This window comes from Schistocerca piceifrons, chromosome X, assembly GCF_021461385.2.
Source record: "Schistocerca piceifrons isolate TAMUIC-IGC-003096 chromosome X, iqSchPice1.1, whole genome shotgun sequence".
Taxonomy (NCBI): Eukaryota; Metazoa; Arthropoda; class Insecta; order Orthoptera; family Acrididae; genus Schistocerca; species Schistocerca piceifrons.
Genome location: NC_060149.1, coordinates 250325455 through 250352515, shown reverse-complemented (window position 1 = coordinate 250352515; position 27061 = coordinate 250325455). Strand labels below are relative to the sequence as shown.

General features: G+C 44.2%; 1 long non-coding RNA gene across 1 annotated transcript; it reads right to left on the bottom strand.

Annotated features, from left to right (window-relative positions):
- Positions 1 to 204: 204 nt before the first annotated feature.
- On the bottom strand, positions 205 to 24891 carry LOC124721609. Its single transcript, XR_007006356.1, has 3 exons — positions 24831 to 24891; positions 24529 to 24745; positions 205 to 968 (listed from the first exon to the last, which is right to left on the bottom strand). It is a non-coding gene; the product is annotated as an uncharacterized LOC124721609 (long non-coding RNA).
- Positions 24892 to 27061: the final 2170 nt, after the last annotated feature.

Below are 27061 nucleotides of genomic sequence, written 5' to 3'. Positions count from 1 at the left end.
TATCTCTTTATTCTGCAAAGTGAACAGTATGGTGCAGGTTGACAGCATTGTTTACATAGGACTGTATTTTTCTGAGGAGATGGGTTGTGGAGGTCCTGTTACCTGTACCATCACTGGCAAATTTCATTATGTCTCTAAGTTTGTCATCAAATATGTGAAGTCCAGGAATCCTACTCAGTTCACTAGAAAAACAATTCAAACAAATCATATTAATGAGTTTTATTACAAAAAATTAAAAGACAATACTTAAATCTGACAATTACACAGATGTGTCACAAGCAAAGAGTGACATACAAAATAAGCAATTTCTTCAGTATAACAGTTCCCATGTCTGTGTTACATAGAGTGTACAAGCAAAGTAATGAGCACTGCCGCTTCTATCCAGCCGCTGGTCGTGAAGTGGCTATTCAACTGGAGCACCACCAGTCAGTCACGGCACTTATGTCCTCTTCACATAGGGGCTGCTGTTGTCTTGTAGTCATCCTGGAGAGGGGTCAATCAGCGTGCGACTGGCTGACGTCTTCTCACAGCCACCTCTTTTCTATCATTCCCAAATAGCATGCTGGTGCTTGACTTTATGCTGTTACATTGCTCCCCACCAAGGTGATGGACTGTCATTGTATATGGAGCACGAAAACAGTGGGGGAGGCAGCAGAGTGGACACACTAATGGACTGGAAGCTGTGGCTGCAGGGGACGTGAGACTTCCAGTCATACCCCACTATCTGGCCTGTGCACTGGTGGAAATGTCCCCCGGAAGACATCCAGAAGGGTACATGTCCACCTCCTGAGGCCCATACCACAATGTAGAAGGCGTTGGCTACTGCGGCATTTGTGGGTCCAGCTCCATTGGTAGAACGAGAGCTGGCAGAGGCGGCAAAGGCTCCATCTGGATGAGGTTGTCCTGTGGTGTTGTGATGACACCTTCTGGCAACTGCTGTGGCCACACTGTCCTCGGGATCTGTGAATCTGGGGGAAGAGATACAGAAGGATAACTATGCACATGGCAGTGGCGAATTTTATTGTGATGTCGGTGCTGCAATCCGTCTGGGCCTGAAATGAGATACATGCATAGGCCAATTCGACAAAGGATCTCGCCTTGCACCCACCATCTGCTGCTGCTAAAAACCCCGTAAAACACAAAATCATGCAGTTCGAAGCGATACTTCCAACCTTCTTTTGATTCTGATAAAATGTTCCACTTCACAGTTCGACTGTGGATGGAATGGTGCACTAGTTAGGTGCTGTATGCCATTCATTCTGTATTCACAGAATGATTCAAATTCATTTGATGTGAACTGAGAACCATTGTCCAACACTATGAGTTTAGGCAAATCTTCAAAGGAAACAATTGAGGACAACACCTAAAAAGTGCTATGTGACGTCGTTGAGTTCACTGGCACAGCAAAAGGAAACTTGCTATAAAAGTCAACCCAGTCAACCAACGAGTGTTCCAAAAAGATCCCGCAAAGTCTATGTGCACACATTGTCATGATGATTGTGACTTAGGCCAAGCAGAAAACATTTGTGGCTGAGCAAAATGATTTTCAACACATGCATGGCACTGTGACATAATCTGTTCTATTTGGGTGTCCATACCCAGCCAAGTGCAGTGTTGACATACTAACTGTTTCATACAAACAATCCCCCAGTGTCCTTGGTGAAGTAATTGCAATACTTCTTTTTGCAAAGCTTTGGGGATCAGCACATGTGACTATCCACTGTCATTTTGAACAAGAATCACTCCTTTCTGTATAGCGAGGCTATGCCGACATGCAAAGTATCTGCGCGCTACTGCAATGAGTCAGGCCAAGATGTGCGAATATATTTTAGCAAAATGTTCAAATTTGAATGAGCTTCCATGGCCTGAGGAATTTTCCTATAATTCAGAGGAAATGACTGAAGCAATTCAGAATTGTGAGCATTGATGTGACAACAAGATGCAGCAGAAGCATCAAAGTCTGTATCAGGGTCAATCAGAAGATGTGAAAGTGCATTTGCATTACCATGTCGAGCTGTTGGACGATACACTCTCTCATATTGTTATTGAGACAACAACAAAGGCCATCTTTACAATTTTTGGACAGTTTGTACAGGAACCAGCTTCATTGGATAAAACGAGGACTGCAGTGGCTTGTGATCCATTTACTAAGTAGAATTTTCTGCCATACAAATAGTGGTGGAATTTGGTGACACCATACACAATAGCCAATCTTTCTCTATTTGTGAATAGTGACACTGAGATCTGGACAGCACTTTTGATGCAAAAGCAATATGCCTGTCTTTATCACCAAATCTGTGCAAAAGCACTGCACCATTTCCATAGCACTGCACCATTTCCATAAGCGGAAGCGTCAACTTGCAACACAACAGGTAGGTCAAGATAAAAGTGTACCAAGCAGTGATCACTGAGAAATACATCTTTATATTTTTTAAAAGTTTCTTGGCGCTCATCTATCCAAACAAAGGAGATGTTCTTACGATGAAATTGATGCAATGGAGCTGCGATTTGTGTAGCATTTGATATGAACTGAACATAATAGTTCATTTTCCCCAAGACTGACTGCAATTCTGTGACGTTGTGAGGAACTGGCAGGTCCTGTATGGCTAACAAATGCGACTAAAGAGGATGTACACCTTGACTGTTTATGACATGACCAATATACTGCAACTCAGGTTTAAAACTGTCACACTTGTCCAGTGTACACTCTAGTCCTGCATCAGATAACACACGAAACAAACTACACAAATTTTCAGTGTGTTCTTCAGGTGTATGACCTGCTACAACAGTATCATCCAAATAGTTTGAACAGTTTGGTACTTGAGCAGTCAGCTGTTCCAAATACTGTTGGAAAATGGTGGGTGCAGAAGCACTGCCAAAAGGCAAATGCAAATATTTAAACAAGCCCAAATGAATGTTCACGACACATGTTTTGAGATGCTTCGTCTACTAGTATTTGAAGATAGGCATCGCACAAATCAATTTTTGAAAAGTAATGACCAGTGCCTAATCCATTCGTGAGATCCTCTGGGGTGGCAATGGATAATTATCAATCACGGTTTGTAGGATGACTGTAGATTTAAAGTCAACACAGAGGCGAATGTGAGCTGAAGGATTGGGGAGCAAAACCAGTGGACTTGCCCATTGACTAGCTTGTATGGGCGCAATAGCTCCACTATCTTGCAATTCTTTAAGTTCAGTGGACACTTTGTCCCATAATGCAATGGGAACAGTTCTGCCCAGCAAAATTTCGGCTGAGCATTGTCTTTCATAGTAATATGTGCAATAAAATAACAAAATTGTTAGCCTTGAATAAAGCTTCAGAAAAAGTTCAGGGAATTTTTTTCAGCAAGCTACCTACACTGTCTTTGGCACTGAATGCAGTCATTGACAACAGTGTTTCCTGAATGTTAACACCAAAAAAATAAAATAAATCAAGGCCAAATATGTTCTCACAATCACATGATTGTAGCACATGAAAGTCATAGTTTGCGTACACAAGTGATACATGGCAGGCAAAGTACATTTTCTGAGAACAGGGATGACTTGTCTATTATAAGCTGTGAGGTGTGTGCTACTTTTAGAAAGGTGTGGGGAGCCTAACAGTTCATATGTGTCACGATTCAGCAATGTAACAGAGGCACTCATGTCCAACTGAAATTTCACATGCTTCCCACTTATATGCAATTGAACAAAAAGTTTGTTGGACTGGCATAGCACTGAAGAAAGTGTTTGCTTGCTAGTTTTGCTAATGACTGCAGCAGGCTTTGAATACACTGCATTGATTACGTGAGTGGGCAGAATTCTTTTGTTTGTTCCGTTGCAAACATACGGATTGTACGTGACCTTTCTTGCTCCAAGTGCAACACTGTGCTTGTCTGGGTGGGCAGTCTTGGCATTTGTGCCACGAATAGCACCGAAGGTATGACTTAATTCTATTTGCCAGGTTGGTTGGTTAGTTTAAAAGAGAGGGGAAGGACGAAACTGCTAGGTCATTGATCCCTTGTTCCAAATAAAACAATGCCACAAGAATGAGAATAAAACAAGCGAGACTGACAACACAAAACGAAGAGAAAGGAAAAACCACAAGGATGAACAAAGGGCGACAAACACTTAAATGGACAAACGGGGACAAGAAAACCACAGAAACACAATAAATAGGTAGAAGATATTAAAACGACAAAGCAGATTACGAGATGCCAGCCACTCTGCAGCACATTAAAACCTCCACCCTAAGAGCACTAGGGTGGAGGACACAGAGGGACAAAGGACATGCGCTAAAACTTAGATCAAATGATAAAACCCACCCTCAGGTATAAAAAGTATAATTAAATCACCCGATAAGGCATTGTCAGATAAAATAAGTGGCAACGAGTCCGGTAACCGAAGATTTCGTCACAGGGCAGTCAAAGTGGAACAGTGCACCAGAATATGGGCCACTGTCAACCGGGTGCCACACTGACACTGAGGCAGGTCTTCACGGTGCAGGAGGTAGTTGTGCCCAAGCATGGCCCATGTGGAGCCAGCATAGAACCACAGAGTCCCTGTGATAGGCCCGCATGGAGGACTGCCACACATTCGTAGTCTCCTTAATGACACACAGTTTGATGTGGTTACTAAGACTATGCCATTCCATCTCCCAAAGCCGGAAAACCTGGTGGCACAAAAACAAATGCAGGTCAGTAATTGGAATGCCAATCTCCATAAGTGGTTTCCGTGTAGCCTGTTTGGTCAGCCTGTCAGCAAGTTCATTGCCTGCGATTCCGACATGTCCTGGGGTCCACACAAACACCACTGAACGACCGGACTGTTCCAGGGCATAGATGGACTCCTGCATGGTTGCTGCCAGAGGATGATGAGGTTAGCACTGGTCGATAGCTTGTAGGCTGCTCAAGGGGTCAGTACACAGAAGAAATGACTCCCCAGGGCCTGAACAGATGTGCTCCGGAACACGAGATATAGCCATCAGCTCTGTAGTGAAAACACTGCAGCCATTGGGCAGGAATGCTGTTGAATATGTCCTCCATGGACATATGCAAAGCCGACGTGACCATCAGCCATCAAGCCATCGGTGTAAACCCCTTCATTGCCTCGGTACATGTCAAGAATCGAGAGGAAGTGACAGCGGAGATCTGCGGGGTGAACTGAGTCCTATGGGCCGTGCGAAAGGTCCAGGCAAAGCTGCGGCCTGGGTGTAAACCATGGAGATGTATGTGAATGGACCTTGCGTATAGGTGGTAAAGGCAAGGACTCCAGTTCAGACAGAAGGGATTGGACGCGAACTGCAATTGTAAGCCCTGACCTGGGCTGCCGATGCGGGAGATGAACTACCATTTGTGGGAAAAGGAGATGGTAATTTGGTTGAGCAGGAGAACTACAAACGTGTGCAACATAACTGGCGAGCAGTTGCGCATGCCTGACCTGCAATAGAGGGACACCAGCCTCTGCCAGGACGCTGGTCACCAGACTCGTCCTAAAAGCTCCCACCACTAGTCGAACGCCACAGTGGTGCACTGGCTCGAGTATACACAATGCTGAGGGCGCCGCCAAATCATAAACCAGACTCCCATAGTCAAGGCAGAATTGAACAAGGGCTCTCAGAGCTGCAGCAGCATACAGTGGTCTGCACCTCAGTTGGTGTTCCTCAGGCAGCGGAGGTGCTGCCAGCACTTCCGCTTAAGCTGGCGAAGGAGAGGAATCCAAGTTAATTAGGCGTCGAAAACCAGTCCTAAAAATTGATATGTCTCCACTACAGTGAGGGAATCATCAGTAAGGTAGAGTTCTGGTTCCGGATGAAAGGTACAACGCCGACAGAAGTGCATAAAACATGACTTTGTGGCTGAAAACTGGAAGCCATGGGCTAGAGTCCATGACTGTGCCTTGTAGATGGGTCCCTGTAGGCACCTCTCAGCAACACCAGTACCGGATGGAGCAGTACGAAATGCACAAGTTGTCTGCATACAGAGAGGGTGAGACGGATGGCCCTACAGCTGCTGCTAGACTGTTAATGGCCACTAAAAATAGAGATATACTCAATACAGAGACCTGCAGGACCCCATTCTCCAGGATATGGGGGGGGGGGGGGGACTATGGGAGGCGCCAACTTGGACATGGAAAGTACGAAGCGACAGGAAATTCTGGATAAAAAACGGAAGCGGGCACTGGAGACACCACTCGCGTAATGTGGTAAGGATATGATGTCGCCAGGTGGTGTCATATGCTTTTCGTAAATCAAAAATGACGGTAACAAGGTACTGGCGTTCGGATGGCAGACTCGAGGGACACAAGATTATCAGTGGTACAGCGACCCAGGCGGAAACAGCCCTGGCATGAAGCCAGTAGGCCACGTGACTCCAGGACCCAAACCAACCATCGAGACACCATACATTCCAACAGCTTACAAAGAACATTGGTGAGGCTGATGGGCTGATAGCAGTCCAAATCAAGCAGGTTTTGGCCGGGTTCGGGGACTGGTATTATGGTGCTCTCCCGTCAGTGCAAGGGAAAGATGCCATCGCACCAGATCCAGTTGAAGATCACAAGATGTCGCTTGTAGTCAGATGAGAGATGTTTAATCATCTGACTGTGGATCTGATCTGGCCCAGGAACTGTGTCAGGGGAATGTGCAAGGGCACTGAGGAGCTCCCACTCTGTAAATGGGGCATTATTGGGTTCACTGTGGCGTGTAGTGAACAAGAGGACTTTCCCTTCCATCCATAGTTTGAGAGTGCAAAAGGCTGGGGAGGGGGGAGGTTGTAATTCTCCAATGCAGAGGCACGAGGACAGCGCTCAGCAAAGTGCTCAGCAATCGCGTTTATGTTGGTAGATAACACGCCATTTATATTGACACTGGGAACACCTGTTTGGGTCTGGTACCCAAAAACTCGTTTGATCTTTTCCCAGACTTGGGAAGGTGACACTCCTGTTTCTGTCTTTTGATAAGCTGGCAAATGTGGGACCGAAGCTGTTTAAAGTCTATGATGTGCTCCAGGGAATGGTGTCGCTTATGCCTCTGTAGAGCTCTCTGATGCTCCTTAATTGCCTCAGCGACTTCCGGTGACCACCAATGGACTGTCTTTTGCCGGGGGCACCCTGAAGAATGAGGGATCATGTTTTCCGCCGCAGAAATGATCATTGTAGTTACCTGCTCAACCACCACATTGATGTTACCATGTGGGGGAGATTCAGCGGTGACAGCACAGGTGAAAGCATCCCAGTCTGCCTTGTTTAAAGGCCATCTGTGCAGTCACCTGTGGGCCTGACGCTGGAGCAGTGACAGGAAGATGGGGAAGTGGTCACTACAACACAGCTCGTCATGTGCTCTCCAGTGGATAGATGGGAGAAGGCCAGGACTGCAAACCGAGAGATCAATGGCCGAATATGTGCCATGTGCCACACTGAAATGTGTGGGGGCACCTGTATTTAAAAGGCAGAGGTCGAGTTGTGACAGTAAATTTTCGACATCTCTGCCTTGACCAGCAAGCACGGTGCCACCCCACAAGGGGTTATGAGCGTTAAAATCTCCCAAAAGTAGGAAAGGCTTAGGGACTTGATGAATCAGTGCAGCCAATGCATTCAGGGGTACTGCACCATATGGAGGAAGGTATACGTCTCAGACAGTCATTTCCTGTGTCATCCTTATCCTGGCAGCCACAGCTTCAGGAAGGATTTGAAGTGGCACAGGTTCACTGCATATTGAGTTCAGGACATAGACACGAACTCCACCTGACACTCTGTTATAGTCGCTATGGTTCTTGTAATGCTGGGGACCAGATTTCCTGGGGGGCATTGCAGAAAGCAGATGTAAAGCTTAAGAGTTGCTGTAGCTCAGCCAGGTGGTGGAAGAAACCGCTGCAATTCCAATGAAAGATGATTTTATAGTCAGGCTGGGAAGGCATGAAGAGCGCAAGGAGGCAGGTTATGTCTCAGGGTCACCTACTGCCACCAATTGTGTATTTGTAGCCATAGTGATGGTGGATGAGGTGTCAGTGAGATCCAGGTCCACAGGGGATGCTAAGATCTCCACTGCATCCTCAGATGCAGAATTGGTAGGGAGTGGTGGTGCTGCGGCCACCAGAGAGTCCTGTTTCTTAGCAAACTTCTTCTTAGTTTGCTTGCTGTCTCACTTCCCTTTAGGAGTTTGCTGGAAAGCTGTCTCCAAAGCAGCTTTAGGCACGGAGGAAGACCATGAAGCTCTTCATTCAGCAGCTTTTGGCTCCTTGAGCCACTGGCGAGTGTCCGTCGTGGCACAATTGGAGACCTTGGGAGAGAGGGCCCCAAGGGACCCCTTCTGCACAACACAAGAGGAGCCGAAGGAGGCTGTTGCTTCTCTGGCAGGGGGGAAGAGACCGATATCCCCTGCGTTCAGGGGGGCCTTGATCCCTAAGTAGGTGCTTTGGGAGCAATGGAGGAAGATTTGCCTCCTACCACAAAGGGGGTAGATGTATTCTGGTGGCTTAGAGGGCCCACTGTTCGTGGCACAGAGTGAGGAACCACTGGCACTTGGGATAGCAATGGTGATGTAGCTGCAGCATATGTTGACATCAGCTGAATGGGGTGTAATCTTTCAAATTTACGTTAAGCCTCTGTGTAAGTCAACCGGTCCAGGGTCTTGTACTCCATAATTTTCCAGTCCTTTTGGAGTACTGGTCAGTCTGGTGAGCAGGGAGAGTGGTGCTCTCCACAGTTGATGAAAGTGGGAGGAGGCGCACATGGAGTACGTGGGTGCAGTGGACATCCGCAGTCTCGACATGTGGCACTGGAAGTGCAGTGGGAAGACATGTGCCTGAACTTCCAGCACTTAAAGCACTGCACAGGGGGAGGGGCATATGGCTTAACATCACAGCAGTAAACCATCAACTTGACCTTTTCATGCAATGAATCACCCTCAAAGTCCAAGATGAAGGCACCGGTAGCAACCCTGTTGTCTTTGGATCCCCTGTAAATGCGCCAGGTGAAATGAACACCCCACCACTCTAAATTGATGTGGACTCATTGTCAGACTGCAAGAGGAGATCGCAATGGAAAATGATCCCGTGGACCATGTTGATGCTTTTATGGGAAGTGATGGAAACAGGAATATCACCCAGCATGTCACAGGCGAGTAATACTCGGGATTGGGGTGGGGATGCTGTCTGATTCACAACTGCACTGTTTTGAACCTTGGACAGTTCAATCACTTCTCAAAACTTATCCTCAAGGTGTTCAATGAAAAATTGAGGCTTCATAGGTAGAAAGGAGACCCCATCAGTTCTGCTCCAGACTAAAAACCGAGGCGAATATGGCTCTGTCCGTTCTGTAGCCCTACGTTCTTCCCATGATATAGTGAGGAAGGGAAACGATTTAGGGTGATACCTGTTGGCACTGTACTCGATCCTGCCCTTCTCAGAGACTGCTGGGGCCATACGGTCACCAGCAAGAAATGACTTAGTCCACTTCACTGGGGGTCATCCACCCTGATGCCACCCACTCTGATCAGGGGCTCTCCCCACAGGCACCACCCAGCCACAGCAAAGGCCAACTGGCATGATGGCCATTGCCGGGAGTCCTGATGCCCCAGGAAGGCAGGCATCTACTCCTCAGCATACATAGGGAGTTTACAGCTCAGGCATCAGCAGTGTGATCCCTCTGTTGTCAGAAGGCTACCACCAAATGGGTAAATGACAGCCCCACCACAATGGACTGGCTACCATGCTGGATATTGGGTGCAGAGAAATCCAATATTGTTACAGGGTGAAAGAGGACAGGAGACAATGGAAGAAGATGACATACTCCGGAAAGTGTCCACACCCAAATAGTTGAATCGCTGGTGGAGATGCAAAGCCATGACAAGAGATTCAGGAGATCGAATCTAAGGGCACTATGGATAACTCATGCACCACATAAGGCATCATTCCCCATATGGCCTGCACTTTGTAGAATTTTGAAAGTGGCTGGTCAAACTATAGAAAGGGACCTCAACTCATAGGGCCGAAAAGTGAGAGACTCCTTTTAGTCACATCTTACGACAGGTAGAAATACCTCGGGCCTATTCTCACCCCCAGACCCACAGGGGATCTACGAGGGCAGTTCAATAAGTAATGCCACACATTTTTTTTCTGAAACAGGGGTTGTTCTATTCAGCATTGAAATACACCAGGTTATTCCCCAATCATTTAGCTACACAACACTATTTTTCAACGTAATCTCCATTCAATGCTACGGCCTTACGCCACCTTGAAATGAGGGCCTGTATGCCTGCACGGTACCATTCCACTGGTCGATGTCGGAGCCAACGTTGTACTGCATCAATAACTTCTTCATCATCCGCGTAGTGCGTCCCACGGATTGCGCCCTTCATTGGGCCAAACATATGGAAATCCGACGGTTTGACTATGGGGAAGGACATCGAACAGAATAACCCCTTCAGCGTCCCAGAAGACTGTAACCATGACTTTACCGGCTGAGGGTATGGCTTTAAACTTTTTCTTGGTAGGGGAGTGGGTGTGGCGCCACTCCATTTATTGCCGTTTTGTTTCAGGTTCGAAGTGATGAACCCATGTTTCATCGCCTGTAACAATCTTTGGCAAGAAATTGTCATCCTCAGCCACATGACGAGCGAGCAATTCCGCACAGATGGTTCTCCTTTGCTCTTTATGGTGTTCGGTTAGACAACGAGGGACCCAGCGGGAACAAACCTGTGAATATCCCAACTGGTGAACAATTGTGACAGCACTACCAACAGAGATGTCAAGTTGAGCACTGAGTTGTTTGATGGTGATCCGTCGATCATCTCGAACGAGTGTGTTCGCACGCTCCGCCATTGCAGGAGTCACAGCTGTGCACGGCCGGCCCGCACGCGGGAGATCAGGCAGTCTTGCTTGACCTTGCGGCGATGATGACACACGCTTTGCCCAACGACTCACCTTGCTTTTGTCCACTGCCAGATCACCGTAGACATTCTGCAAGTGCCTATGAATATCTGAGATGCCCTGGTTTTCCGCCAAAAGAAACTCGATCACTGCCCGTTGTTTGCAACGCACATCCGTTACAGACGCCATTTTAACAGCTCCGTACAGCGCTGCCACCTGTCGGAAGTCAATGAAACTAAACGAGACGAAGCGGGAATGTTTGAAAATATTCCACAAGAAATTTCCGGTTTTTTCAACCAAAATTGGCCGAGAAAGAAAATGTGTTGCATTACTTATTGAACTGCCCTCGTATTAACCTGTTTAGAGAGCTGTTTACATGGCATGGTGCACATGAACTGTTTCTGCCTAAAGAGCCAGTCACGAGCAAGGGACGACTCAACCTGGCTGCTCAAATTTATCGGCGAACACGGTACCTGAATCATACTCATCTTGTATTTGCATGTGTTGAAATGATGGATATGAGTGTTTCAAAATCTGTTCTCTAAGTCTGACATCAGTTACATTGTACACGATCGCATCACATAACATAACATCAGAATATAAAGCACCACAAGCACATTTGAATTTGCATTTCTTTGTCATACCCATCAAATCTGTTACACACTGACGATAAGTTTTTTCTGACCTTTTCTTGTAATGAAAGAATGGTACCTAGCTGCCACTACATTCACTTGTTGGTCATAATACTTAGAGAATCTACAACTTGATCATAGGAAAGTTTACTCAGAGTGGCCTTAGGGAACAATTTCTGAATGAAGCAAAAAACTGCGCTTCCTACTGTTGGTAAAAAGTAATGTAGTTTCACAGTAACTGGTACTTTCGTCTCTGTGGCAATTTCAAAGCCACTGTAAATGCTCAATGCCTTATCGACACTTACCCTATGCCTCGACCTGAAGAATTGTTCACTAAACTTGCTGGAGGCCAGTATTTTTCTAAACTTGACCTGTCAGAAGCTTATCATCAACTTCCTCTCGACGCTGCTTCCCGGCAGTTTCTGGTCCTTAACACGCCTTTCAGCCTCTATCAATACCAACGATTGCCATTCGGGGTTGCCAGCGCCCCTGCTTTCTTTCAGCGATTCTTGGAACAATTATTGTTCACTGTCCTTGGGTGTATAAATTACCAGGACGACATTGTTGTCACTGGCTCCACCACTGACGAACATCTTCAAAATCTCCGCACACTTTTTCATGTCTTAGAGACAGCCGGTCTTAAGTGTAATCTTCAGAAATCAAAATTTTTTCAGGTATCTATCACGTACTTGGGGTTTCAACTCTCTCGGGATGGTATTCATCCGCTTCAGCAAACTGTCGCTGCGATCGATGCCCTTCCTCGCCCTACATCTGTTAAGGAACTGCAGGCCTTCTTAGGGAAAACAGCATACTATCACAGGTTTTCACCGTCTGCTGCTTCGGTGGCTCAGCCGTTGCATTGCCTGTTGCATAAAAACATGCCTTTTCACGGGTCCTCGCCATGCGATGTGGCTTTCCAGAAATTGAAGACTATGCTGAAACAGGCCTCGTGCCTGGCTGCTTATCAACCTGGCCAACGTCTTGTTCTTGCCACGGATGCCTCTCAATACGGGGTTGGTGCAGTCCTTGCGCACTGTTTTTCTGACGGTTCTGAACAACCCATTGCTTATGCCTCCAAAATGCTCACGGATGCCCAACAAAAGTATTCTCAAACTGAAAAAGAAGCTTTGGCCATTATTTATGTTCTTCATAAGTTTGGTGTTTTTCTCTATGGATCCAAATTTCATCTTGTTACGGATCACAAACCACTTGTTTCCTTGTTTCATCCATCAACATCACTTCCTACAAGGCTGCACACCACCTCCAGCGTTAGGCTCTTTACTTGTCTCGTTGTAATTATGAGATTCATTTCCGGTCGACGGCTCAACATGCGAATGCTGATTCACTGTTTCGCCTTCCCATGGGTCCTGATCTGGCATTTGATAGGGACGAACTTTTGTGTTTCCACCTGGATGTTGCCAAGCAGCGGGTTGTGGACGGATTCCCCATCACTGGGGACCAGCTGGTGGCTGCTACGGGTTCTGACCTTACCCTCTCCCGGGTTTTACGCTGTATTCAGAAGTGTTGGCCAGATCGTCCATCCGCTAAGACTTCTGATCTTGCGGAGCTACTACACTTTGCGTTACCGCCTCACGGCTAGGGATGGTGTTATCCTCCTTTCCACCGAAAATGCTTCTCCGTGTGTTGTGGTACCTGCGTCTTTGCGTGCTTCGGTCTTGCGCCTCCTTCACCAAGGGCACTGGGGTCTCTCTCTCAGAAAATTTCTGGCGCGCCGTCATGTGTACTGGCCCAGCATCGACTCTGAAATTGCACACATGGTTGCTGCCTGCGGCCCTTGTGAGTCACAGGCCGCCACCCTGAAGTCATCTTTGTCACTGTGGCCTTCGCCTGAGAAGCCCCGGGAGCGTATTCATGCTGACTTCACGGGACCTTTTTTAGGTACACCTACTCTAACTTTCCTTTCATTGTCCGTTGCACGTCGCCTACCACCGCAGCAACCACCAATGCCCTAGCTCGCATTTTCTCTTTGGAAGGCCTTCCCTCTACTCTTGTCACTGATAATGGTCCACAATTTGCCTCTTCCGATTTTTCGGATTTTTGTGCCCGTCATGGCGTCATGCATGTCACGGCCCCTCCGTTCCATCCACAGTCAAACAGTGAGGCTGAATGACTGTTCGCACATTTAAAGCACAGATGAGGAAACTCCTGACTTCTTCTGCTGCTGATGATGCCCTTCTCCAATTTCTGGCTTCTTACCGTTTCACCCCCATGGGCGACCACAGCCCGACTGCGCTCTTACGCAGCCGACAGCCCTGCACGCTACTTCATATTCTGCGGTCTTCCACTTCACGTCTGCGGGTGCCTTTGCTTGACCGGTTCACCGCCAGCTACCTTGTATGGGTATGGGGATATGGCAGGCGGCAAAAATGGAGTCCTGGCCGCATCTTACGACATCGTGGCCGACGCCTGTATGAAATCCAGACGGACACGGGTGTTGCAGTGCGTCATTTGGACCAGCTTCAGCCTCGTGTGCCGACAACGCCTGTTCCGGATGCCACTACACCACCATTGGCTCTACCTGACGCTCGGGATCCTGGAATCTCTCATTGCTCACAACGCAGTCCTCTCACCATCATATCGGTGCCAGCATAAGAACTGACGCCAACAGGAGACATGCCCATGCAGGAACCAGATGACCATCATCTGTCAGAGCAACGCTACTCGCCTCCTTCTTCCACGGACGCGGACACATCACCCATGTCTCCTGTTATAACAACCGGACTTGCCGCAATGGGCAGATTGGTGCACGGGGCCCCAGCAGATTCGACCCCCACGTCTCCTGTCATCTCGACCCGTTATCATCGGGGACACTTCCGTCCGTACGGGAAGCCTCCTCCTCAAGAATTTACGGCCAGTCAAACAACACCTATGTACGTTAGCAATCTACGGGCCACCTCCATCAAGACCTGTGCAAAAACTTCAAAGGGGGGGAAAGTGTTGTGACTCGCCGATCTTTCAAAGTGCCACTGTGCAGTTACGCACCTCCTCTACACACGGTGCTGTCTGTCAGCCATGTAGCAGCAGTGCCACCTAAGCGGCCAGCCAGCCAGCGGCCACTAGACTCGGACTCAGTTTATGATTTGACTGTTAAAGCGACACACGTCTTACTCTGTTTACTTGATCTGTGACTTTCATGTATTGCGTCATCCTTGAAATATATTTGTTCAACTTGAAGTTATAACACGATGCCTCACATGGTTCCATTGCTAGCAGTTATCTTTGCAGACATGTACAGCTGTGCCTGCTGTAATAAAAGAAGTGATGATTGACATAGATCAGCATATGAATCCTCTTCTGCTAATCACTCCTTATTCACAGTGTCTTCATCTAAACTTGTGTCATGTACATAATTATCATCTTCGTCAGTGAAGTCAATTTCCAATTCAACTTCATAATTTTCTTTGTTTTCCACTTACTGTGTCTAATGTTTGCTGTAATCTGTCATTCTAACCACATATGTGTAATGCAAACATGGAATATTACTTTAGTATGATTGACTGCTTTAATACTACCTATGTACATATTGTTTACTGACACACTCTATACCCTCATGAGTTTGTCACAGTTGGATCAATGAAGTAAGAAATAAATAAATAAGAGATGTAACACTTTTTCATCAGAAAGTCTACGCTGATGACACATGTTCGAAAACGTGCTTTGTGGACAAAAAAGATATAAACTATGGTTGACTGGAATTTCCATGTGCCAAATTGCAACACTGAGAAGCAAATGCGCTGCATGACTGCTGACTGTTGCCACTCCATTGTTGGATGATCTACATACATTAAAAAAGGAAATTACAGTGGGTTCGAATTGACCCCTTCCGCCATTCTAGGTATATTGAATGAAATGTTGAAAAAATATAAGTATTCTGCAAATCCTAATACATGACTGCAAAGAGGAGAAAAAAATTATGAAAATTCATTTGATTTTGTTAATGAAGTAAATAAATCAGATACGACAATGAAGGAAAAAATATGACAGATGTCTTTTGACCACTTCCACTGTTTTACTGTCAAATGTCACACTGCACAGTACAGTTGGTTTAATGTGGAACTCACACCATAGCTATCATATAATTCTTCTGTAATTTGTAGCTGAATCCATTTACGTTATGACATTTTCAGCACCATATAGTGGGAAAATTTTCATAAATTTTTATTGTTTCCATCACATTTCTGTAATAACTTCAAGTTGAACAAATATATTTCAAGGAAGATGCAATACATGAAAGTCACAGATCAAGTAAACAGAGTAAGACGTGTGTACACTTTAACAGTCAAATCATAACTGAGTCCAAATCTAGCGGTCGCTGGCTGGTTGGCCGCTTAGGTGGCGCTGCTGCTGCATGGCTGGCAGACAGCGCCGCATGTAGAGGAGGTGCGTAACTGCGTGGCAGCACTTTGAAAGATGCAACAGGTGATGCAACGGCTGAGCCACCGAAGCAGCAGATGGTGAAAACCTGTGATAGTATGCTATTTTCCCCAAGAAGGCCTGCAGTTCCTTAACAGATGTAGGGCAAGGAAGAGCATTGATCGCATTGACAGTTTGCTGAAGCGGATGAATACCATCCCGAGAGAGTTGAAACCCCAAGTACGTGATAGATGCCTGAAAAAATTTTGATTTCTGAAGATTACACTTAAGACCGGCTGTCTCTAAGACATGAAAAAGTGTGCGGAGATTTTGAAGATGTTCGTCAGTGGTGGAGCCAGTGACAACAATGTCGTCCTGGTAATTTATACACCCAGGGACAGTGAGCAATAATTGTTCCAAGAATCGCTGAAAGAAAGCAGGGGTGCTGGCAACCCCGAATGGCAATCGTTGGTATTGATAGAGGCTGAAAGGCGTGTTAAGGACCAGAAACTGCCGGGAAGCAGCGTCAAGAGGAAGTTGATGATAAGCTTCTGACAGGTCAAGTTTAGAAAAATACTGGCCTCCAGCAAGTTTAGTGAACAATTCTTCAGGTCGAGGCATAGGGTAAGTGTCGATAAGGCATTGAGCATTTACAGTGGCTTTGAAATCGCCACAGAGACGAATATCACCATTTGGCTTAGCAACGAAAATGACAGGAGAGGACCACTCACTGGAAGTGACAGGAAGCAAGACCCCTGAAGCAGTGAGACAATCCAGCTCCCGTTTGACCTGATCACGAAGGGCCACAGGAATGGGTCAAGCCCAAAAAAACTTAGGCCGAGCAGTGGGTTTGAGCGTGATATGAGCTTCAAAGTCGTTTGCATGGCCTAACCCAGGACAAAAAAGGGACGACAATGTCGTCAACAAGGAATCCAGTTGAGAATAAGGAATAGCATCAGAGACGATATTGACAGAGTCATCTATGGAGAACCCAAAAACACGAAAGGCATCGAAACCAAAAAGATTCTCCGCGTTACTATGGTCGACCACAAATATGGGAACAGTGCGAACGACAGATTTGTAAGATACCTCAGCATCAAATTGTCCCAAGAGAAATCTTCTGTTTATTGTAAGTCCGTAATTGCCTAGTGACAGGTGACAGGATTGGAGAACCCAACTGAAGATACGTCTGAGAATTGATGATAGTGGCAGCAGAACCAGTATCCACCTGCATGCGAACATCTTGACCAAGTATTTGGACAGTGAGGAATAACTTCCCTGAAAGGGAAGAAGTACAATTGACAGACAACACAGAATCAGAATCAGTGTCATGTTCATGAACATCATATATGCGGTCGTATTTGCAAACGGATGTCACATGACCCCTTTTTTTTGCATTTGTGACACACGGCCCAACATTGTGGACAATCTTCTCGTGAATGTTTCGTAAAACACCACGGACATGAAGGAAGTTGCTGTGGGTTTTGCTGTAGTTTCTTAGAGGTTTGTTTACGGTTAGGCCGAGGCTGTGCTTGGGAGCGTACTGCGGCCACGCCGGCCGGCGGGGACACGCCACACGCTTCGTCAACAGTGCACAGAGGTTGTATTCCCCCGACGTCACCCCAGGCCTCTATTTGCGCTCCAGCAATGCGAGGAATTTCAAAAGACTGAGCGATGGATAGGACTTCATCTAGAGTCGGATTTGCCAACTGAAGGCACGTTGCCAAACTTCTATGTCGGGCGCCGATCGGATAATAGCATCCCGTGCCATGGAATTGGCGTAGGACTCTTTGTGAAATTCAGTAACAAATTGACACTTTCTACTGAGGCCATGAAGTTCAGCAACCCAAGTGCGATAGGATTGATTTGGTAGTTTTTGACAACGATAAAAGGCAACACGAGAGGCTACCACATGCATATGCTTTTGAAAATAGGCGGACAGAAGTGAGCACATTTCAGCAAAGGACAAAGACGCAGGATCTTTCAAAGGAGCCGATTGCGACAACAACCGATACATTTTAAGTGAAATCCATTAAACGAACAGATACTTACAAGTTTGTTTGTCCGTGACATGAAATGCCAAGAAGTGCTGTCAAAGACGTTTTTCGTAATCAGACCAGTCTGCCGCCGTCTCGATGTAAGGAGGAAAAGTAGGTAGAGAAAACGGCGAGAGACGCACCGCATTTGATGCTGCGACGAAATCACGAATCGCATTTGTGAGAAGCGTTTGCTGTTCTGTAAGACCTAGCAATAGTTGCTCTAAAGTAGCCATGGAAACATGTGGATCAACGATGGAAAAGAAAAATCACTACCTCATCACCAATTGTAATAACTTCAAGTTGAACAAATATATTTCAAGGAAGACGCAATACATGAAAGTCACAGATCAAGTAAACAGAGTAAGACGTGTGTAAATTTTAACAGTCAAATCATAACTGAGTCCAAATCTAGCGGTCGCTGGCTGGTTGGCCGCTTGGGTGGCGCTGCTGCTGCATGGTTGGCAGACAGCACCACATGTAGAGGACGCGCGTAACTGCGCGGTGGCACTTTGAAAGATCAGTGAGTCACAACAATTTCCCATTTCTTTGATAATATTCCATTCAAATTTGACATCGTTCTGAGTAGCTATTCTTTTTTTATGGCATTTTGAACCTGGAACTTTAATTATAATCACCCTGTTGTATGAAAATAAACACAAGTCTGATATGACCTGCTGATGACAAAAAGGGAAGAGGACATATACTTTCATAGGGCCAATCCACAGAACAACTTATAGGAAGCTACAGTGAGCATACTGTTACCTTCTCATAAACATGTATAATGAGTGAAATTGTTTGCAAATCTGTGATGAGGAGAACAAGTAAGACATGATGTTCATCACTTTATTAATAAAGGTATTACCTAACCAGGTAGCTGAGCATATTAAAGCAGCCCTTCTGGGATGTGAGGTGGTGAGCTTGATCCAGATTTAATCTGACTTGTGGATTAATGATGAGGGCTGCTGAGTAGGCCAGACAGGATGTGGTTTTTAGACTGTTTCCCACATCCAACGAGGTAAATGCTGGTCTGGTATGCACATTCTGCCTCAGCTACATGCTATGCAAACTTTCTTACACTTGAACATAAATCTAGATGCAGGTGGTAGGTGGGGTACACCAATTCTATCTTGGTTGGGGGGGGGGGGGGGCATTTGGAAGGGCATCTGGCCAACACTTACCACTAACATTGCTCAAACACTTATAAATACTGACCCTGTAGAAGAAATGGAAAAGGGAAAAGAAGAAGAACAAGAAAGTAAAGCTATTAACCCTTTAACAGCTCTCTTGTAAGTAAGTTAATCCTTTTTTGTGGATGGTGTAAACACTCTCCACAGGAGTGTTGCAATACATCTCTTTGAGACAAATGCAAGGAGATTTTACCTGCATTTGTATCCTCGCTCCTTCCATATGGATCTCGATCCTGTTCGTGTTCAACGGTAACACTGGAACAATCTTATTAATGTAGTCTAGGTATCATTCTCCCCTTTACTTTGTGCTTAGGAACCTGTTGCAGTTGGGGGAGGAATTTGCAGAACTCTTAAGAGATTTCTGGGAAACCTCTAAAGCCATTCAACTTGTATTTATATAACTGTGTTCAGCATATGGTAAAACCTCAATTCTGCAATTGCACAATTTATGCCCTGGTCTCTTTGAAGTACCTTTCTACAATTTTAAGCTCTTTCATAGTTGACTGTTTATTTCTAGATGGGAACACACTGTTTTATATCATTCATGTGATAGTGGAGGAATTTGCACAGTTTTACTTTGCTCAACATTTTATTGGAGAAGATAGAGTTCTTTCAATGGATACATATTTTGTTAGTATATGTACATATTTTACTACTCAATCCAGAATACTCTGTATTGTTGAATTCAATGTGGAAGACTATACCTTATAATTCCTTTCATGTGCACTTTGATGGGTAAGTTTTACCTCTTTTATCTTCTGCCTTACAATATAAAACAACTATCCAATTAAAACCACTATCTCTACTTTACACTGTTAATTACTTGGACAGTTAAAACAAGTAAGCTACGTTCTCTTCTATATTTATGTAGGAATATACTGTATTTACTTGACGCTGCATGTCAAGACAATATGGTCACTGAGCTAGAACAGTTTGTCGTAATACAAGCACAGAAGAAACAGGCACAAACAGATGACACACGAAATTAATATGAAGGGAAAAAGTGCAAGTACTAAGACTGGTTGCTTACAGGCAGAATAGAATAAAATGCAAAAGAATGAATGGGAGATCGAAATAGTAGTAATTGTTCCCTGTCACTCAAGGAGAAGGAAGGCTAACGCAAACAAGGAGATGATATAAATAAGAAAAAAGAAGTGAAGATTAGGTTTTAACATCCCATTGATGACCATAAAGAAGGATAATGTCTGGGGAAGAAACAAAGTATGAAGACGAAAATATAAGAAAGAATTCTGTAAAAATTCAGATGGCAGTAATCACATCAACAAAGAGTCTAAAACACAGTATGCATCTGCTAAACATTTTAAAAATGTAGGAAACCTCAAGTACGCAGCTGGGATGTTCAACAGAAAGTAAGCAATTCAGTAGACATGAGAGGAGGTCTGAAGGAAGAAGCGCAGACGGAAATATGGAAGCATCTGATCCTGCCCATCTGCTTTGACCCATGACGTCACAAATATGGCGGAAACGACCATAAACCACGATTCCAATATGGCGTATATAAAGTAGTTACGTACACATTATGAGGACGAAAATACATCGAAAAGCAAACATACACACATTCCACAAAAAGTCTGACACTAACGGGACAGGCGCGGGAAATAGGGGGTTTCTGGGTGGGGACAAACTAAATATAAACAAATTTAGACACCCACCCCCATACAAAACCACGCAAAACGAGGAAAAAAACCAACATCACAAAACTCCCCAAATACCACTAAACACAATATTATCTGGAATCGGACACTTCCCTTGACCTATATAGCTCAACAGCAGGTCCCGATCTCATAAATTAGGACCTAACAGTTCCCTTGACCTATCTAGCTCAAAAACATCTCCCGATACCAAAACCAACATTCCCAGCCACACATTGGGATCGAACACTTCCCTTGACCTGTTATCCTTACAACATCTCCACATACAGCCGTTCCTAGTCCGAGACGCCGGAACTTTAAGTAAGCCTCATTTCTTCACAGCATACCGAACACTTCACGACTTCATCCAAAAATCCGAATAGTTGAAGAAATTTTATTAGAGACAACGCACTGTCCCCCATCGTAGCTGACAACCAAAAACTGTTGACCCTGTCAGTCATATCCATACCTACCAAAGACATAAAAAAGCAATTTACCAAAATTCACACGACGCCACACTCGCAAACTAAACCAAAAACATCACCTAACACACCACCAGAGAGCACCACCGATCGCATCAAAACGACACCTACAAACACGCCACTCTCACTAACTAAATTCTGCGCCATCGTGACGTCATACACAACAACAGCCTTATGTCACAGGTCAAAGCCGACGGGTGGGATTGGACGCTTCGGTCGACTCGCGCAGACTGGTAAATCATGATTCATGGAGTTACAAATTTCTTGATAGTAATTAAAGCACCGATTGTATGAGACAGCATGTCACATTAGTAAGAATGCATCACTTGCTGACAAGATAGAAGAGGACAAACCATTCCATCCAGCTAAATGTCAAAAAACTAATTGAGACTCTTGCTGTCTCAGAGTAATGCTTGTAGTATGTGTGACTACATACTGGTGTGACTGTGCTATAAAGAGTAGTTTATAAACAAAAGTGAAATTTTATAAACTTTATTTATTTGTGTAGTCAGACCACATTGGACTACTGCAGCATTGGAAGACCTAGTGACAGGAACAACCAAATGAAAAAACAATTGATTCAGTTGGTTACTGGAAAACAGTCATCTAATTTGGTTGTAGTTTCACGTGTCAGCAGAATTATTCATTCATTAATTTGAGCAAAACTACTCTATGTGAGCAAACAAATGAAAACAATTTAATCAGTCGGTTGTAGCTTTACGAATTGATTGGACTAAACATTCAGTCTTTTGAGTGAAACCAGTATGTGGGAGCAACCAAATGAAAACCGTCAATGCAGACCAGCATATTCAGTTCTGAGCAGACACATTCAATCAATTTGCCATTGTTAAAGCATTATTGTTGTGTTGCACCCTGATGGAGGTTGCAACATACATACATGAATCCCTCAGTTAGACAGCAAGTGGTGTGGTATTTTTCAGATCCACCAATGCTTTGGCTCACTACAGGCTTCATGCAAAGGAATAAGTTGACAACAGGGTTCAGGGTTTAGCTGAGGTTTATCAGGTCTCTATGGTTGGAGACAGCATACAAACTCGGGTATAAGGCTAGGGAGGTACAAATGAAGAAATGAGCTTCTGGTTTGGTACCTTGGTCTGATTTTATTGCTTCTTCCTGAGCTTACGTGAACATGCTGAAGAGCACAGTCACTGGGTCACAATTTTAATGAGTGGATAACATAGATGAGGCTTACTAGACACTCAAATTACCAGAACAAATAGCCTGCCTGCCCTATCACTTAGACTAGAATCATGAAAGGGAGCCAGTTTCTTATTGCTCAAATTGAACCCTCAGGTCCTGTATACATCACACTGTAAATGACAATAGTCATAGCTACAAGTAAGCCATGATAGACAAACTACCCACAGATACGTACAGGCAAGAATGCAAGTCTTTCTTAGGGGACAAGCTTAATTGAATACATGTATTTCCCTTGCATAATTCTCTGCTGTCAGTTGATGGTCACCCAAGACTCATCTGCTGTCAGGAACTCTTGAATCAACTCCGTCCTGCTCGTCAACTGGTGGCATCTTTATACTGTGTTGTGGTTGTTTGCTTATAGATGGTACGTGATCATGTCACATTTTTACCCACAATTTGCAACCAGCCAGCTTGAAATTATTGGTTTCTTAATGCTCGTCACCTCATACTGATATCGCTAAAGTTTCAAGCACTGTACATCTCTGCCTAGGTTTCCAGACTGTAATTGTTAAAATTGTTACCAAGATGACTTTTTTGCTGGCAATCCTTTCATGATTTAGTCATTACTCATTTCTTAATGCTTGTGACCTCATATTTGTCTGATGAAAGCATTAAGCCCGATACATCTCCATCTAGGTTTCCAGGCTTTCCTTGTTAAAATTCTTACCCAGACAACTTATTATATTTTTGTTGATCATCCCTCTATGAGTCGGTTATTAGTTGACTGAACTCTGTTATTGCCTCACACACACACACACAGGATTTAACTTTTACTAGCTTTCGGGGCCAGTGGCTCCATTTTCTGGCAGAAAAGTTGAAGAGGAAGGAAGAGGGGTGAAGGGAAAGGACTGCAGAGATGTAGGGAAACGGGTATAGTTCAGAAAAGTCACCCAGAACCTCGGGTCAGGGTAGACTTACAGGACGTGATGAGAAAGAAAGACTGATTGTTGGGGACTGTAACGGGCAAGATTTGAAAATCTGGGAGCTTAAAGATGGAAGACAGGGTAATACACAAGACAGAGGTTACTACGAAAACATCATGCATGCCTTAACAAAAGTGAAAAGCTAAGTGCATTGTATGTAACAGAGGTGGCAGGCAGGACAGCAAAAAATAAACAAGCCAGAAAATCGAAGATGTAGAAAACTAAAATGGAGTGAAGAAAGGACAAGTTACAGGAAAGAAATGCTGAGATGGAAGGAATTAATGTAAATTAAGGCCAGGTGGGTTGCGACAACCAAGGACATGTACTGCTAGTTCCCACCTGTGGAGTTCAGAGAAACTGGTACCTGTGTGGTGCAACAGGCGCAGAGATCACGACTGTCATGTTGTACAGCACACTCTGCAACAGGATATTGTTTGTTGCCTGTATACACCCTCTGCCTGTGTCTATTCATCCTGACTGATAACTGGGTAGTAGTCATGCCACTGTATAAGGCTGAAGAGTGTTTAAACAACATCTGGTATATGACATGTGTTGTTTCACAGGTGGCTCGCCCTGTGATAGTATATTTTTGTCAGTTACATGGTGGGAATAGGTGGTGGTAGGAGGGTGCATAGGGCAAATCGTGCAGCGGGGACAGTCACAGGAGTAGGAGCCACAGACCAGGTGATGAAAAGCTATTCTAGGTGTGGCTGGCAAAGTCTCACACAGAATGGATCACACTTCAGTCCATGATTTTAGGAAGTCATGGCCTTGGCGAAGAAGCTGATTGATACATTCAAGACCAGGATAATACTGGGTGACAAGTGGAGTGTTCCAAAGTGTGACATACAGTATTTGCAAGGATGATTCATATTATGAAACTATATTAACTAAAAAAATTCAAAGAAAATTAATTAATGATGACACATTTTTCTTGTTAAGAAAATACTTCCAATAAGTTACAGTATATGGTTTAAAAGCAAGTGAGTAAATCACTAAACAATTAAAAAATGTATCTTATATGATTTGTCCTCATGTCACCTCAGCATTACCAAAATAGAATTATCGGTGGTGGGTGTAAACCAACAGGAAAAGGAGAAGAGCTTCAATAAATTTAAACAGAAAAGTAATTGTTAATTTATTTAAACATAGATTTATAATGTAGTACCAATTACTAAGCTCTTTTAAAAAGTCCCAATTGATTGAAAGTAGAATGAAAAAGTCATATCCATCTTTGGTTTGCTGCTCCTTGTGTTGGCCGTGTTTGCAGTTAACATTTTTGGGATTTCAGGTCCGCCTGTTACGCAAAACACAGTTTTTCTCAGTACCCAAACATGTTTCGGCACCACTGTGCCATCATCTGTGGGTTTTCGTTTTTATTTATTCTGCAATGTGAACATTTTTGTTACATGATTATAAAATTAAGTGCATTTTTAGTTCAAACAACAGATCGTTTCTTTTTGTAAATACCTTTACATTTGGTGAGCATGAATTTACTGGACCACTCTTGCGTTAATTATTACAGGTAGCTTGTCATCTGCAACCAAACCATGTTGATGAGAAAGTTTTTTGCTGAGAGTTAACCTATATTCTAGAGTGTAATTTAGTTTTTCGCGCCTATTTTCGTATTTACTTACGTTTTCGTGTGACAAGCACTTCCATTCTCCGCATCATGCTGAGATGTTGTGATGCATACGTAACTATAGCAAGTATTTTTCACAAATTGCGTAGTAAAACGCTTTTCACTACACCAGAACACAGTGTGATTGTGATTTGTTGTGTGTCCCAGCCCAGTCAGTGTTCATTTGTTTACCAGAGAGTTTGGCGCCAAATTTGAATTTTATTTGCATTTTATCTTTGTGTGTGTTTCTTAGCTGTGCTTGTTGTCTTTTATATGGTATTCCTATTTGTGTGCAAATGGTGCGTCTTTGCAGATTTTAGTGTATTTATTTTTCGTACGTGTGTGTGTGTGTGTGTGTGTGTGTGTGTGTGTGTGTGTGTGTAGGCTTTATCTGTTTGTGCTGTTTTCATTTGTAAAGTTCCTTTTAATGTGTTAAATAGTGTGCCCTTGCAGAGTGTAGTGTATTCGTTTAAGACCTGTTTTCCTTCCACTATTGCCTTCTTTATATGGAAGTTTTCCTCAATGGTCAGTTTGCTGTATAGGCTGTGGCTGGGTTTTAGCATTCTAAGTCTGTTTCTATTGTGGTTGGGTGGTGGTTGTTGGCTATAAGGTGGTCAGCAAATGTGCTATGGGAGCTGTTGCTTTTTAAAGCTCTGAGATGTTCTGAATATCTTGTTTTGAAGTATCTGCATGTTTGTCCTATGTATACTGACTGGCAAGTGTTGCATTTGAGTTCATATATTCCTGACCTGTTAAATTTATCCAGGGGTGTTTCTTGTGTTCTGGTCTTTTTCTGTCTTGTGTTCTCCATCCTGTATCCTATTTGGAGTCCCTGTTTCTTTAATATGTTGCCTATTCTGTGAACAATCTTGTTATTGTAGGTGAGTATGTGCCATTTTGTTTTGTGTGTGTGTTGTTGCTCTTTTGTGGCTTGTGTGTGGTCATTGTTTGTGTTTTTTGTTGTTCTGTGCTGGGTAAGGATTTGTGTGTGTGTGTGTGTGTGGTGGGTTCATTTTTGTACTGTTTGCATGTTTTTGGTTTAACTTGCCTACCATATGGGTAGTGTAATCATTTTCTACTGCTATTTGTTTTTTTGTGTTTAGTTCTTGTGTTCATGCAGGCGATGGCGTGATGAACCATCCCTGTTTCTTCTTCTCTTCCTAGCAAATCTATTCATCAAGAATCAGCAACATTAATGGCCATGGGTCCCTTTGAAGTAAAATATTCCGGAGGTAAACTAGGTTCCCATTCGGATCTCCGGACGGAACCTACTTCGAAGAGATTCAGGCCGAAATGAACTTTCAGATTGGGAACATGGAACGTTAAAAGTTTGAACAGGCCAGGAAGATTCCAGACATTATTAGACAAATTAGATAGATATGATGTAGACATTACAGCTATTCAAGAAACTCGGTGGCAGGGGGCGGGTAGCATAAAGAGGGGTAACTATACATTTTTCTATAGAGGTGCGGAAGCTTACAGTTTTGGAACAGGTTTCGCAATACAGGGAAAAGTGCTTCACGCAATCAGAGATATAAGGTTCATTAGTGACCAACTATCAGTTATAGTGTTGTCCGGCAGGTGGAATAGACTAGTAGTAATTAATGTACACGCACCAACGGAGGACACTGAAGAGGTTGTTAAAGACAGCTTTTATGAAGAACTAGATCAACTGTGGGATGAGTTCTCCTCGTATGATACAAAATTAATCATAGGTGATTTTAATGCGAAGATAAGGAAGGAGGAAGCATTCTGGCCTACAATTGGGAAAGAAAGTTTGCATAACATTTCGAATGATAATGGCACAAGGGTGGTTAATTTTGCTGTTTCAAAAGACATGATTGTTGAGAACACATATTTCAAGAGGAAGGACATTCATAAAGCAACTTGGGTCTCTCCTGATGGACACACCCGAAACCAAATTGATCATGTTCTTGTAGATCGGAGATGGCACACTAGTATAGAAAATGTTAGGACTTTCAGGGGGCAGACTGTGATTCTGATCATTTTCTTGTAGTTGCCAAAGTTCACCAACGGCTATCTACAGCAACATCAAGGTGTCACAATGCAGAACTTGTTA